The sequence below is a fragment of the Capricornis sumatraensis genome, chromosome 3 (assembly GCF_032405125.1).
Source record: "Capricornis sumatraensis isolate serow.1 chromosome 3, serow.2, whole genome shotgun sequence".
Classification (NCBI taxonomy): domain Eukaryota; kingdom Metazoa; phylum Chordata; class Mammalia; order Artiodactyla; family Bovidae; genus Capricornis; species Capricornis sumatraensis.
In genome coordinates, this window is record NC_091071.1 from 72,033,744 (window position 1) to 72,048,623 (window position 14,880).

At 40.7% G+C, this 14,880-nt stretch overlaps 1 protein-coding gene across 2 annotated transcripts in view; it reads right to left on the minus strand.

Moving 5' to 3' along the window:
- The window catches only part of CERS6 (ceramide synthase 6), a 344,938-nt gene that overhangs the window by 253,274 nt on the left and 76,784 nt on the right, over positions 1–14,880 (minus strand). The gene's annotated exons all lie outside the window — the stretch shown is intronic.

Below are 14,880 nucleotides of genomic sequence, written 5' to 3' on the forward strand. Positions count from 1 at the left end.
AAAAGCTTTGATGGGAGCCGTGTGTATTGTTTCACACCATACCATTTACACACCATGACTCTCTGGACCCAGCAACCCGCACAACTTCAGCTATGCTGTGCCAAGCCATGTGCATCAACAAGGTTTGAATGTACCAAGCAAGAAAAGGGGAGCCCAGAAACAAGACAGGCAACTAAAAAAGACAAGGGTCAGCAGGTAAAATAACCACCTGCCTCAGTTTACCCTCAGAGCTTGGTTGTCCCAGCATCATTATTAATGGTTCCCCTTCACTGACAAGAGCATTCCTGCTTGATATTCTGCCACAATAATTTTATAAGTGTGTGAGCAATAAATTATAGTGACCCTCATCATCAAGCCTCAGGCTTGATGGACACGGGTCCACACTGGGTCCACACCAGCACTGCCTTAAGGTTCTGAGCCCATCCCTGACTCTTGAGAGTCCCTTCGGCAGCAAGCAGATCAAACCAGTCAATACTGAAGGAAATCAGTCCTGAATATTGATTGGAAGGACTGATGCTGAAGCTGAAGCTCCAGTACTTTGGCCACCTGATGTAAAGAACTGACTCATTTGAAAAGACCCTGATGCTGGGAAAGATTGAAGGCAGGAGGAGAAGGGCATGACAGAGGATGAGATGGTTGGATGGCATCACCAACTCAATGGACATGAGTTTGACCAAGATCCAGGAGATGGTAATGGACAGGGAGGCCTGGCTTGCGTCCACGGGGTCGCAGAGTCAGACACATCTGAGTGACTGAAGTGAACCGATGCCTGGTATTCTCTCCAGGTCCAAACCTTCCCAGATCCCCTGTCCATCTCCATGGCCCTGCAGGATATGTCCACACCATCACAGGAGAGTTGGTGTGTGTGTGTGTGTGTGTGTGTGTGTGTCGCTCTTCCCTGTGTGTGCGGTCTCTTTCATAGAGGTTGCAATGCACCTTTCACCGAGGTGAAAGCACCCATCTCTACTGACCCTAGCACACACATATACTCTCCCTCAACCAGGTGAGGCAGGAATATCACCACCCCCATTCTGCAGAAAGAGAGACGCAAGTATCCTCTGCCTCTAGGGGAAGGGAAACAGAGAATATCATATTTCTTTCCTAGGAAGGTGAATGTTATCATCAGCTCCCCGTCTTTGTTTATTGGCTAGGCTAAGTCCCAAATTCCAAGGATTTGTGGGATAGGATGTGAGAAGTGACAGTCAAATTTAATAGAACTTAACTCAATTTAAAGGTTGAAGATCTTATGGTTTAAATGGCTTCTGATGGGTGTGTACAATAAATCAAACCACTTGAATACCTTGAAAGAAGTTACTCTGTCAAGAAATATTTTTACAGAACACCAGGCACACTGTGGGCACTCAATGAATATTCGATGGTGAGTGAAGAAATGAATGACCGAATCAGCTAAAATACAGTGGCATATGCCCTTTCTATCTTTTTCATAAGAGCTGTGCATTTTAATTCCCTTAAATACCTACATCTACAAAGGGTCCTTATTTGGGACTCGGACGGTAGAAGACTGATGGCTCAAACTCGAGAAGCTGTTTCTATAATTTCCATTGTCCCTATAAAGTCAAAGCGGCCCTATAGAGCTCTTGTGTAGGTTCTACCAACTTCTCACTAGGCATTCTCTTTTCAACTTACCTAGCACACAGAGCCAAACACGAAATTTCCAAGATTTAAAGAATTTCACAAGATAGGCAGAAAACATTAATTTCAAATTCCAAATGAGAGAAGAAAAAATAATTTTTATCCTAAACCAATATATGATATATATTTTATATAAAACTATATGAAAATAGAAATTATATTTGTTTATTTTCCAAGAATTTGTGAATCACTGCTGCATCTTTTTAAGAAAGCATGCTGCTGCTGCTGCTGCTGCTGCTGCTAAGTTGCTTCAGTCATGTCCGACTCTGTGCGAACCCACAGACGGCAGCCCACCAGGCTCCTTTGTCACTGGGATTCTCCAGGCAAGAATACTAGAGTGGGATGCCATTTCCTTCTCCAATGCAAGCATGCATGCTAAATCGCTTCAGTCGTGTCTGACTCTGTGCGACCCCATAGATGGCACCCCACCAGGTTCCTCTGTCCAGGGGATTCTCTAGGCAAGAATACTGGAGTGGGTTGCCATTTCCTTCTCCATAAGAAAGCATATTAGACACCAAATAAAACTAATGACTGAACATCTATAATTTTATTACCTATTGCCATGGTCCATTAGAGAAATGCTGGATTTTTTTCCTCCAATGCTGGCTCTAACAGAATTTCACAAAAGCTGTCTTTTACAAGGGTTGTCTTAGGAGAGAGAAAAACAGAGTAAGTCGAGGGTGGGGTAGAGTACCTACAAATATAATAGTTGAAAGGGAATATGTACTTTCAAGCTTTGATGACTGCCTCTACCAGGAAACGCTCACCTAATTACTTTTTTATCAAAGGCAGTAACACTACCTTCAAAAGATCAAACATTGTGAAGTACTTTCATGTAGAATAACATATTTGAAAGTAAATATAGCAAGGATGTAAGCTTTGAAAAATACTAGTCTCAATGTAAAAGCAGAGAAAACGCGAAGACATTCCACTTTTTAGTTCTATTTAACAACAGGTATTTGTATTTTAAACATGAATTGAATGTCTCTACACAGAATACCAAGGTAACCTCCGGGCTATGGTGTGCTTAAAGGCATACACAAAAATAAAGTGATTCTTGCATGAAACAACTCCCCAATACAGAAAAAGAGTAAATTAAAAAAAAAATTTTTTAATGTAAACAAACATTTACAGGGTACATGTCGGCTCTCATCACTTAGTACTGTGTAATCAGGGGCTTTCCTGGTGGCTCATCGGCAGAGAATCCGCTTGCAATGCAGGAGGCGGGGGTTTGATCCCTGGGTCAGGAAGATCCCCTGGAAGAGGGCATGGCAACCCTCTCCAGGATTCTTGCCTGGAGAATTGCACGGACAGAGGAGCCTGGCAGGTTACAGTCCATAGGGTCACAAAAAAGTCGGACACTACTGAAGCACGCACACACTATGTAAATGTCTTCAGTGGGGAGCACTGACTCCAGCACTTCCTACACTTTTCAAAGTAGCTGGATGGCTGTGGTGGTAGATACACAAATCTACACATGTGATTTTTAAAAAGTGCATAGATTTTTGGACTTCCTGGGTTTTCCAGTGGTCAAGAATCCACCTTACGATTCAGGGAACACAGGTTTGATCCCTGGTAGGGGAACTAAGATCCCACGAGCCTTGGAGCAACTAAGCCTGCATGCCACAACTACTGAGCTTGCAGGACACAACTAGAGAGTCTGTGTAACGGAAGATCCCACGTGTGCAATTAAAACCCAAATAAATAAATATTTTTAAGTGTATAAAATTAAATCACACACACGCAATGTACAGCTGGGGAAATCAGTGTAAGTTCAATAGACTGTATCAATGCTAGTTACCTGGCAGTGATGCCATACTATAATTTTAGTATTCCTTCTTACAACTGATTCTGAATCTACAACTATCTCAGGAAAGATTTCGATTTAAAAAATAATTAGAAGCACTCTGGTTTTGATATGGAGAAATGAGCACCCAATAAATTGATTTTGCATCTTTAAAAACTGCACAACATGCCAACCCTCTAAAAATAAAACCAAGTACCTGAGGGCTCTGGAGATGGAACAAACACAAGTAGACTGGAGGGGAGTCAAAAGCTGGAGCCGGAAACCAGCAGAGAGCAAGCTCTTGTTTATTTATTTATATATTTGGTTTGCAGCCCAACTCTGAGATCAATCACAGCAGCAGATACAGCTTTGACAGGAAAACACACTCTCTGTCTAGCTGTGGGTACCAGGGAAGGAACCTGGGGAAATCAGAGACTGGCTAAGGAATCACAAAAGAAAGAAGACAGAGAAGCCAACCCCTAATTCGGCATAATAATGAAGCATGATTCTGGCTGACCACAAGCCATGTATGTACAAGGTAAGCTGAAAGCAAGGAGGAGCTAAGGTTTAAAGAACTGAATAAAGACTGAAGCCATGGTCCACTGAGGGCCTGAGAGGCTACAGTTTGAACCTAACTGAGTAAATTGTTTGTTAACACAAAACATCTCAACACTCTTCACAGCAATGTTAAAAAAAAAAAAAAAAATTCCAGAATCTCTTCAATGTAACTCTAAGAATGTCCAGATACAATCTAATATGTTGATAGAAATCAAGGAAAACATGACCCAATTTTAGGGGAAAGACACACAAAGAGATTCAGTGAATCTGAAGATAGGGCAATGGAAATAATGCAATCTGAGAAAAGGAAAGAAAAAAAACGACAAAATAAAGAAACAGACATTGAGGACTTGTAGAACAATTTTTTAAAGGCTAACATATGGGTAGTTGGAGTTCCAGGAAAAAAAGGAGAAAGACTAGAGAAGAAGAAGAAGGTATCAGAAGAAATAATAGAAAGAAATATATTTCCCATATCCGATAAAAGACATAAACACACAGTTTGGGAAGTTAAAGAATCCCCAAAAGAGGTAAGTTCAAAAAAAAAGAAAATACAGACAAAATCACAGTTAAACTGATGAAAACCAAAGATAAGGGGAAGCACTGAAACTCACTAGAGAAAATGGCACATTATATAGGGGGGAGGGGGAGGAAATAATTCAAAAAACAAAGGACTTCTCATCAGACATGATGGAGGTTTAATGACAGTGAAACAACATCTTTAAAGTGTTGAAGTAAAAACAAAATCAAAAAAGTTATCACCCCCAAAATTCTATATCCAGCAAAATTTTTCTTCAAAGAATAAAAGTGACAGGAAAATGAAAGGAATTTATCTGCCACCAGCCCCCACTTCAAGAATACTAGAGGGACTTCTTTAGGCTGAAAGGAAGCAAAATCAGAGGGAAGTTTAGATCTTAAGAAAAAATGAAGAACATCAGAAATGGTAAATATAAAAGTACTTGAAAGATCTCTGAAAGTAATTATAACCAATTAATAACAGATTAAATAAACACAATTATGACAAATAACATATGTCCCATCCCAGACAGGGCTGGAAAGAAACCTAATTATGAACATCCAAGGGGAAAAAAATACGAAGAGGGGTGACTGATTTAATTCATTGCTTAGCCACAAGCACTTCCACAGACTCAAACATTCACCAGAAAGCATTACAAATGTAAAACGTATGAGAACAGTATAGATTGGACATTGAAAGCAGCATGAATGCATGTTTAGATACACCTAGGTGCATGTGCCTGGATAAGCAGGTGTATGTGTGGAACTGTGTATTGTACAATTCTAAGACAAAGATGCTACAAGAAAACATTTATGGAAAGGCCAGGAGGAGATTGATATTTATTAACACTAAGTGTCAAATGCTTTGCAATGTTTTATTCTTTTCTAAGTTCAACTACAACCCTATTTAATCCCATTTTACAGAAATATAAAATAAATCTAAAGAATTTAAAGGATCTGCTTAAGATCTTAATACAAATAATTTAGACAAGATTTAGACCTGGGCAATCCTAACAAAATCTATTAATAAAAATATTTTCTCTTTTCCCTAAAATAATAAAAGTTGATTAAAAAGGCACTGTTAAAATAATGTGAAGTAGTCATACACCTAAACTCAGAAATCTCACTTTAAGATATTTATCTTGGGAAATCTGCCAAACAAAGAAAAAAAGCCATAAATGGAAAAATTTTCATGCACCATTTTATAATAGGGAAAATGGTAAACAGCTTAATGATTCACTAACAAATGACTCTTTGAGTACCTATGATGCGTCAGCCTTGCTTTAAATGTTGGGAATGCAACAGTGAACAAAATTCCTTACTTTTATGGAGTTTACGTTCTAGTTGGAAAGAAGGGAGATGAAAAATAAAGTGGTGCATCTGATGCAAGATAGCGAAAAGTACTACAGGAAAAAATTAAGCCTGCTAAGAAGGATGAGGTGGGGTTGCAATTTTCAATGGACTGGTTAGGGAAGACTCCTGAGAAAGTGAACCTGTTCCTAAGAAGATACAGAAATCATGCAGGAAGAGAAGTAGAAGAATATTCTGGAAAGAGCAGCAGTTAAGGGCAAGGGCTCCGAGGAAGGAGTACACCTGAGATTTGGAAGGCACATCGAGAGAGCTAGTGAGGCTTTGTTGTTTAGTCACTGAGTCCTGTCTGACTCCTTGAAACCCCATGGGTCCCCCCAACCCCATGGGGAAACCCACCAGGCTCCTCTGTCCATGGGATTCTCCAGGCAAGAAACTGAAGTGGGCTGCCACTTCCTTCTCCAAGAGATCTTCCAGGGATCGAACCCGTATCTCCTGCATTACAGGCAGAATGAGGCTAGAGCAGTATTCATCAGAGCAAGAGGAGAAAGATGGGGTCAGAGTAGCAGGCCGCCCCATCACTATACCTCGTGAGCTATTTGAAGGGCTCTGGTTTTCATTTAGAGTGAGGCAGGAAGCCATTGCAGGACTCTGAAAAGAAAACCTAAATGACTGATTTATATTTAAACGGAATCACTGGCTGCTTTCTTGAGAACAGACTGAAGGGGAGCAAGAATGGGAGCAGCCAAGCCAACTGAGGGTGGGGTGCAGGGGACGGTCGCTCCAGTTACACATGCAAGAGATAATAGTGGCCCAAAGGGAGTGGTGACAAAAGAGGTGGTGAGATGTGGTCAAGTCCAGACACTATCTTGAAGGTTGGGCCCACACTGAACACGGGATGGGAGAGGAATAAAATGATCCCGACAGGTCTTTGGCCTGAGCCTCTGGAAGGACAGAGTTAGCCTGAGGCTAGTCAATGTGAGGTTAGGCTTATCAGCTATTAGGCTTATAGGTGGAAATACCAAGTAGGCAGTTGGATAAAGTAGTCTGGGGTTCAGGAGAGGTCTGGGTTAGAAATAACAAATTCAGTGTCATCAACATACAGACGCCAAATAAAGTCATAAGACTAATGAAATCATATGGTCGGTAAGACTAAATAGATAAATAAAATGTCCATACTCTGAAGGCTGGGCCTGATAATTTGAAATATAATTGAGGATTTGGAGAAGAAGAATGCCAATAAACTGCTCACAGAAATTTAGTAAAGACTGCAGAGAGGATATAAATGAGTAGTTCACAGAAATAAGCAACAATAATCAATAAGCAGATGAAAAGACGATCAAGCTCTCTTTTTTCCAAATGCCCATCAAAGCTCCTTTTTTTTTTTTAAACGTTAAGCTATTTATTTATTTATTTTTCTATGACTGTGCTGGGTCTTCATTATTATGTGCCTGCTTTCTCCACTGCAGCAAGCTGGGGCTGCTCACTGCTGGTGGTTTTTCTTCTTATTGAGCAGGGGCTTTAGGCAAGCAGGCTCGTAGTTGTGACACATGGGGCCCAGTTACCCCAAGGCATGCGGGATCTTTCCAGACCAGGGATCACTCCGGTGTGCCCTGCATTGGCGGGTGGACTCCCAGTCACTGAACCACCAGGTAAGTCTTGACGGCATGCGTGTGTGCTACATTGCTTCAGTCCTGCCTAACTCTTTGTGACCCCACAAACTGTAGCCCACCAGGCTCCTCTGCCCATGGAATCCTCCAAGCAAGCATACTGGAGTGGGTTGCCATTTTCATCTTCAAGGGATCTCCCTGACCCAGGGATGGAACCCAGGTCTCCTGCATTGCAGGCAGATTCTTTACCATCTGAGCCACCAAGGAAGCCCTCATATAAATATCTAACACATAAAATAAGTTGAAGATATACTACTGCCAGATTATAGGATTGTGGCTTACTTGAACATTCTTTTTTATGCTTTTCTATGGTTTTTGACACCTAAAATGAGAGCCCAAACTTTTAATACCAAAAATAAAAAATAAATATCTTTAAAAATAGAGATGAACTGCATGGTCTCTACGTCAGGTAAGACTCAAAACCTCAGTGACAGGAAGATAGAACATGAAAAGCCCTAAGACAGGCGCAATCCAGCTAATTCCCTGGAGCTCTTCAAGCAAGGGTCTCCACTGAGACTTAGACGAGGAAAAGCACAGTAGGTAGAATAAAAATAAAAATGCTATTTCAGGACCTTATCAAGCAGAGAAAAGGATGACGTTCAAGTCAATGGGCACAGCAGAAGATAAGAAACGGCACAAAATCACTTCAAGAAAAATGTTACCAACATTAACTAAAGATGCCAAGAGGGTTTTGAGATGCCTCCAAAAAATAATTGCTTCTGCCTGTGGCTGGCACTCCACAGAACTTCTCTATTTCTTTATCTATATAATAAAAATCATAATTATACTCTGTTGATGTTGGGGAGTATTTCCAAATCATCATCATCTTGAGACCAGTTGGGAAGGGATAGAGCTAGGGGAAGATGGCATGCAGGACAGCAGGTAGACAGAAGACAATTTTATCCTCAGGAAAAGAAAATATGATTTTTTTCCAGGTAGACTCATAGAGTAGAAAGGATGATTCCTTTAGAGCAAACCCATATCCCAAGTGAATCTGTTCTGAGCTCAGAATGTTGGAAAGCTCTTTAACATTTCTAAACCCTAGTTATCACATTTAAAAATGAAGAAAATAAAATCTACTTTGCAGAATGTGTGTGAGGATTGACAGCATAGGTGTAAACCTCACACCACGGTGTTCGACATTTGGAAAATATTCATTAAGGGCTGGCTAGTTTCAAATTTTCATTGCAAAGAGCACACATTCCACACATTAGGAGAACTTCTTGTCTGGGCTGGATAGTAAGGTGGAGTGGGAAACTTGTTATGGAAAAAAACAGAAGGATGGCAAAAATTCAGGAAAGTATCACGGAAAGAATATTTGAGCTTATTATGTCGCCTGGTCCAGCTTCCTTTTTTCAAGCTGAACTTTCTCTCTAGAGAGATCATTCAAAAACTTCCTTCGAAAGTGAAATCTCCCTGTACATTTCTCTGCAATTTCTTGTGTCTCTGTAATTATTTCAAAATAAAAAAAGTAGAAAAAAACCACTCCCCTTGGTCTCCTATCTTAGTTTTTCATCACGTTTGACTTAACATGTTCTTCCTGTATCATTCTTTCGAGCAGAAATATAAACCCATTTCCCCCTTTCTCAGCCCTCTGAAAACACTGATTAAGCCATCCTGCATTCCTCTTCAAGAATAAACAGCGTGGACCCCATAAACCTTTCTTCATCCATCTTTCTCTAGTTCAACTTTAAATTTTCATTTTTTTTTAGTATTTTAAGGATTATTTTCTGAATCTAACTTTATTCTTCTCTTAAGAGAGTAGAGGAGACCCTTAGACAATAGCTGCTTTTATTAATAAATAACCATGTGCAGAGACTTTGGCGTTATTGTTGCTATTGTTAAAAACAATTCAGAAGAGGCTTTCTGAAAAATACAGCTAAATCAGAAGTAGCTTTAGTAAAAGAGACCTGTCAGTCTAGCCTATTCCAATCTCTTCAGGGGCTAGAAAGGCTGAGTGCCATCAGCTGAGAGCTGAGATTCTTGGAAAGCCCAAGCTGCCTTGAGAAATGTCAAAACTGCCTCCACTTGCCATGTATTTCCAGGATTCTGAAAAAATAAACAACAAAAACTCTAGACTTCAGATATTTCACCATGAGTTCAACTACTCAAGAAACATACAATCTAGCCATTAAAGATGAAGTTCATAAAATTCAAAGAAACTGTGTCTTTCTCTTAAACAATGAAAAATATGCCCCTGTGTTTCACAGAAAATAAGATGCAAAGGGCATTAAAGATATTTATAAGAAGGAAAACCTGTACAGTGTATATTTACTGAATATGTACAAAAATATCTGTGTAGTGAGGAAAGTCTTTAAAATATTACCAGTAGGAGGAAGCTATTTTCACAACATTATGATGCTTATAAAATTACCATGATGGTCAGTGAATCCTTGGGGAATAACATACCTGGATCAGGAAGGCTTTATTTTTAATCTGCTCTCCTTCGCATACTGAGAATGATACCATCTGGAGCTCTCACTGAGGGATACAATGGCACCTTCGCAGAATCTGTCTCTCTGCTGGCCATGCCTCTTTAACTTACTGACTGCAATTTGGGCAACTCCATCTCTAACTACTGCTTCCAGTACATTCTGTCAACTTTTGACATATAGCACACATCAGGAGCTCTGCCAGAATGCTGCAGTTCCCTTTAAGTGTGCCTCTCGGCACTCTTTCCCTTCCTGGTCTTCACCCTCGCTTTGTGATGGGGTCTAGGCATCCCTGATCACTCATCTTTCTCAGGTGACCAGCTGAGGAGGGCACAGATACAGGAAGCCGGGTCTTCAAGGTCTGCTGACAGATTGTCTTACAGGACCTTATTACTGGTAGATTCGGCTGAAAACTGGCCCTAAAGCTAAATGTTAGGTCTGGAAGAGTTCCAAGCCTCCCCTTAATCCTTTAATTCTTTACATTTGCCAGTTGCCTCGTAATTCACCAAGCGCTTTCACACTGCATCTCAGTCAGTCTTCAAAATACCTCCAAGGGATATGCAAGCAGATTTTATCATCACTGTTTTACCAAAGAGGAAAAGAATTCAATGTTTCAGTGACTTGAACTAAAAATTAAAGAGGAGAGAGAGGTGCATTCAATACAAATACCTCTTATTCTATTCCAAAAACTGTACTCTCCAGTATTTCTGACTGTCTTTAGTTGGTTACACAGGCTCACCAGTCTCTGAACATTTCTTTTGGCCCAGATACCAGAACCACAAGGACTGTCCACAAAACCACAAGATTTGATCATCAATGAACCACGCCTGGTTTTATTTCACTCCTGGTCTACCACTGAAGACTTCTGAGTATGTATAGAGGTAAATGAAGATTGTGCCCTTGAGCTTAATGGTGAATTACCAATTATACAACAACTTTACAGAATTTCAAAACAGAGTGAAAGAGAGTTTCATAAAGGTTTTCATTTAAGCTCATGGTCAACCAGTATGCCAGAATTCCCCCCCAAAAGAATTTGATAGTGTAACACCAATTTTAACACCAATCGCCTATCACGTGTTTGTCTCATGAGCAAAGAAGACTGAAAAAATCAGTATGGATAGCACCCTTCATCAACTGACAAGAATAGAGAATAGTTAAGAAAGCTGACATCAGCAAAATCAGTTCTGTCTATAAAATGGTAGCAGCTGAATGATAATATACCTGGTGCACTGATCACAGTGCAAGGTCACAGCAGGTCCTCGGCGACTAATTTCCATCACCCCTCACAAGCCCCCACTGCAATATCACTCAAAGATGCCGAGAGCCTCAGCAGACACCTCCCCACAGACAGAGATCAAGTGTAAGGACAGCACGACAGTATTTACTTCACCACCATAACAGCTCACTTTCATCCAAGGCCTCAGGCTTTTTATGAGTACTCTTGCTTTCCTAACTTCACTTGACTCCGTAATGAGCATTATCAAAGATTTATAGGTGAGAAAACCGAGTGCTGTCCAGAAAGAATGTTGTCCCCAACCCTAGGGCCAAATCAGACTCTAGGATAGACAGCTTCTCTCAGTTGGCTGCCTTTTCCTACTCCTTTCTCATATTTAACATGCTGTCCCAGATGGAACTGTGGGGCTGGGGCGGCATGTGAACTTGACAAATCTGTCTGCAAATCCCTCAAGTCCTGCTGCAACTTCTGCTCGACTCTCTCAGGTCAGCAGTGGGCAGTGTGCCTTCACATCACACTTCGGCACAGGTTAGGCGTTCTCTCTGAGAGTGTGTGTCCACAAAGATCTAGTCAGGAAAATAAAACCCACAGGTTATTTTAACAGAGAGAATATAATATAAGTGAAGTGAGTGAAATCGCTCAGTCGTGTCCAACTCTTTGCGACCCCATCAATTGTAGCCTACCAAGCTTCTGCATCCATGGGATTTTTCAGGCAAGGGTACTGGAGTGGGTTGCCATTTCCTTCTCCAGGGGATCTTCCTGACCCAGGAATCAAACCCAGGTCTCCTGTATTGCAGACAGATGCTTTACCCTCTGAGCCATGACTTAAATTGGTATTGGATAACTGAAAGGCACAAAAGTGATCCTGAGATGTCACAGAGGAAGCAAGAGCTTCCTGAGGAAAGAAGGGAGAGTGGAGATTAGGGAGGGATCCCAAAAATCTAGACCCAGACCCCTAAGGAAGGGGAAGCCCCAACTGAGGATGGTGCCTCTGAGGGGATTGTAACACAGCTGCTTCTAGAAATACAGGGGCCAGGGTTGGAGATGGCTAAATAAGAAACCAGAATAAATTGCTGAAAACAAACCACCTCTGCTGCTGAGATGACATTTTCAGGAAAGGAAGTTAACGGGATAAGCAGGTCTGGTCTGCCTCCTCCAGCCTCTCTCCTCCAGCCATGCAGGCCCCTAGAGGGGGCCCCACATTAGCAAAAACTCCAGGGAAAGAGCTAGCAAAGGAGCAACCTGTTTTTTAAAGCTTCAGCCCCAAGGTCACAGACAAAATGAGAAGGATGGGTTTATAGCTAAGAAATGATGGTTCAATAATCAGCACAGAGTGTTCTCACATATTCAAAGTCTCTAGTCTGAGGATGCTCCTGCCAACTGGGCATCTACCTTCATTTGATTTTTGTAGCACAGCTGAAGAGAGTTTGTTGCTGCCAGCTAGACAAGAAACTAAAGAGATGCTGATTGGCCAGGACACTTATTCTCTCCCTCTCCCACACAGCCCTCTACTATCACGCCATGAATACACAATGTGGGAACATCTGCATTCCAAAGAATCTGCTGTTTATATTAGGAAGCCTCATCATATAAGAAGCTAAGTGGCTTCAGAGATAGGCTGTCGTGGGTTCGAATCCTGATTTGACCACTTACTAGCTGTGGGAATACTAGCTTCATCATTTCACCACCCTGAGCCAGTTTCCCTGTGATGTGATTATACCTCCTGGGCCATAAGAATTAAATGAAACAGTGATGTCAAGGGCCTGGCACGTAAAGCAGGTAAATGCTGGTTTCCTTCAATTTATATAAGAAAAAGAACATATCAAAAGGTTAAAGAGCTATTAATAATCAGCTTTTCTTTCCTGAGATCTTCATCTTATACTTCCAGTTGGTCTAAGAACTGAGGGTGATTCTATAAGAACATCCACTTAACGCCAGAAAACCTAAACCTTAAAAGCAATGTAAGCTCACAAGATTAGAATCAAAGTTCAATAAGAGATGGAGAGACAACTTTGAAGGCAGCAAAGGCAGAACTTAGCTTACCCATACAAAGTAAACACAAGAAAATAGAATAAAATACACACTTTGTTCTTGATTGGAAAATAAGACTTTCGTCACGAGAGATATTTCATTTTCTTAATGTAATCTTGCTTATCCAAGCAATAGACATAGATCCATGTCATTTTCAAAAAGAAGATTAGAAATCTCTTGATGTATCGTAATCCTTCCACAGCCACAACCCAGTGGTATCATTAGAAAGCACAATGAGTGGACATAATTGTATTAAATCCTGAAAACTCTTCGAAGGGACCATTTATGAGAAATAACCAAATCTGCAAGTAAACATTAGAGTTCAATTAAATAAAAGAACATGAAGGTCACTTCCATTTAAAGCTGGGGGGTGGATTCAATCAATAATGCATTTTCCTGAAGGGCAAAAGCTTATAGAGTGAGTTAAATGAGTTCCTATTTAAAGACCTGCAGAGAAGGGTCATAACATATTAGTAATTAGGGTGTGGTAATTGTAACAAAAGAGTATTTTATCATTAAAAAAAAAACATTTTTAAGCAAAAGTCAACTTTTTCTGTGTCCCCTTTGGGGATTCACAAAATAAAATCATTTCACAGAAGCTCAGAGTTATCTCCTGGCTACTATCCATGGGATGTTTAAGTTTCCTCAGGCCTCATCATCCCTGATGGGTTCTTTGGGCCTGCTATTCATGCACCATGGACCAGAAGCACCGATCACCTGGGAAATGTAAAAAATGCAGAATCTCAGGCCCAGGTCCAAATCAACTGAATCAGAACCTGTATTTTAAAAAACAGTTCGAATGATTCCTTATTTGATAAGTATGTTTCACCCCAGTGCCTCGCAAGTTGTGGTCCTCAGACATGCAGCGTGCACATTACTTGAGAAGTTGCGAGGAATGCAAATTCTGCCTCCTGTCACCCCAACCCTACTAAATCAGTAACTCTGAAGGTGAGGTCTAGCAATCTGGGTTGGAACAAGCCCTGCAGGTATTCTGATGTATGCTGAAGCCTGAGAACCACTGCATCAGCTTAGATATGGACAGACTGGTCTTCAGAAATGAAGGAGTTCTCGTGCACCCACAGCTGTCCATTTCACCTAGGTGCAGCACTCTCAGAAGATTCTGCCTTAGAAATGAACCCAAATGTCTCCCTGTAACTACCAATTGGGCCATGCCTACCAAAAGAAACAAAGACAACAAATTCCAAACTTTCTTCCACATAGAAATCCCATAACATTCAAAACCAGCTATGAAGTCTTTTCTATAGGCAAAATGTCTACATACAGAGAGACAAAGACACAGATACACACACAGATATACTTTCGTTATATACTATACATATAAATATAGTAAAATGTTACTATTGTATAAAAACACTACAATTAACTTTGTTGGGTGTGATAAGGGCACTATAATAAAAGGAACTCCTATATATAGAAAAATTATGAATACAAATATACAATTATATATTATCTCTCTATATATATGATATATATATATATATATATATGGACTTCCTTGGTGGCTCAGTGACAAAGAATCCACCTGCCAATGAAGGAGACATGAGTTTGATCACTGGGTCGGAAAGATCCTGGAGTAAGAAATGGCAACCCACTCCAGTATTCTTGTCTGGGAAATCCCATGGACAGAGGAGCCTGGCAGGCTGCAGTCCATGGGATCACAAAGAATAGGACATG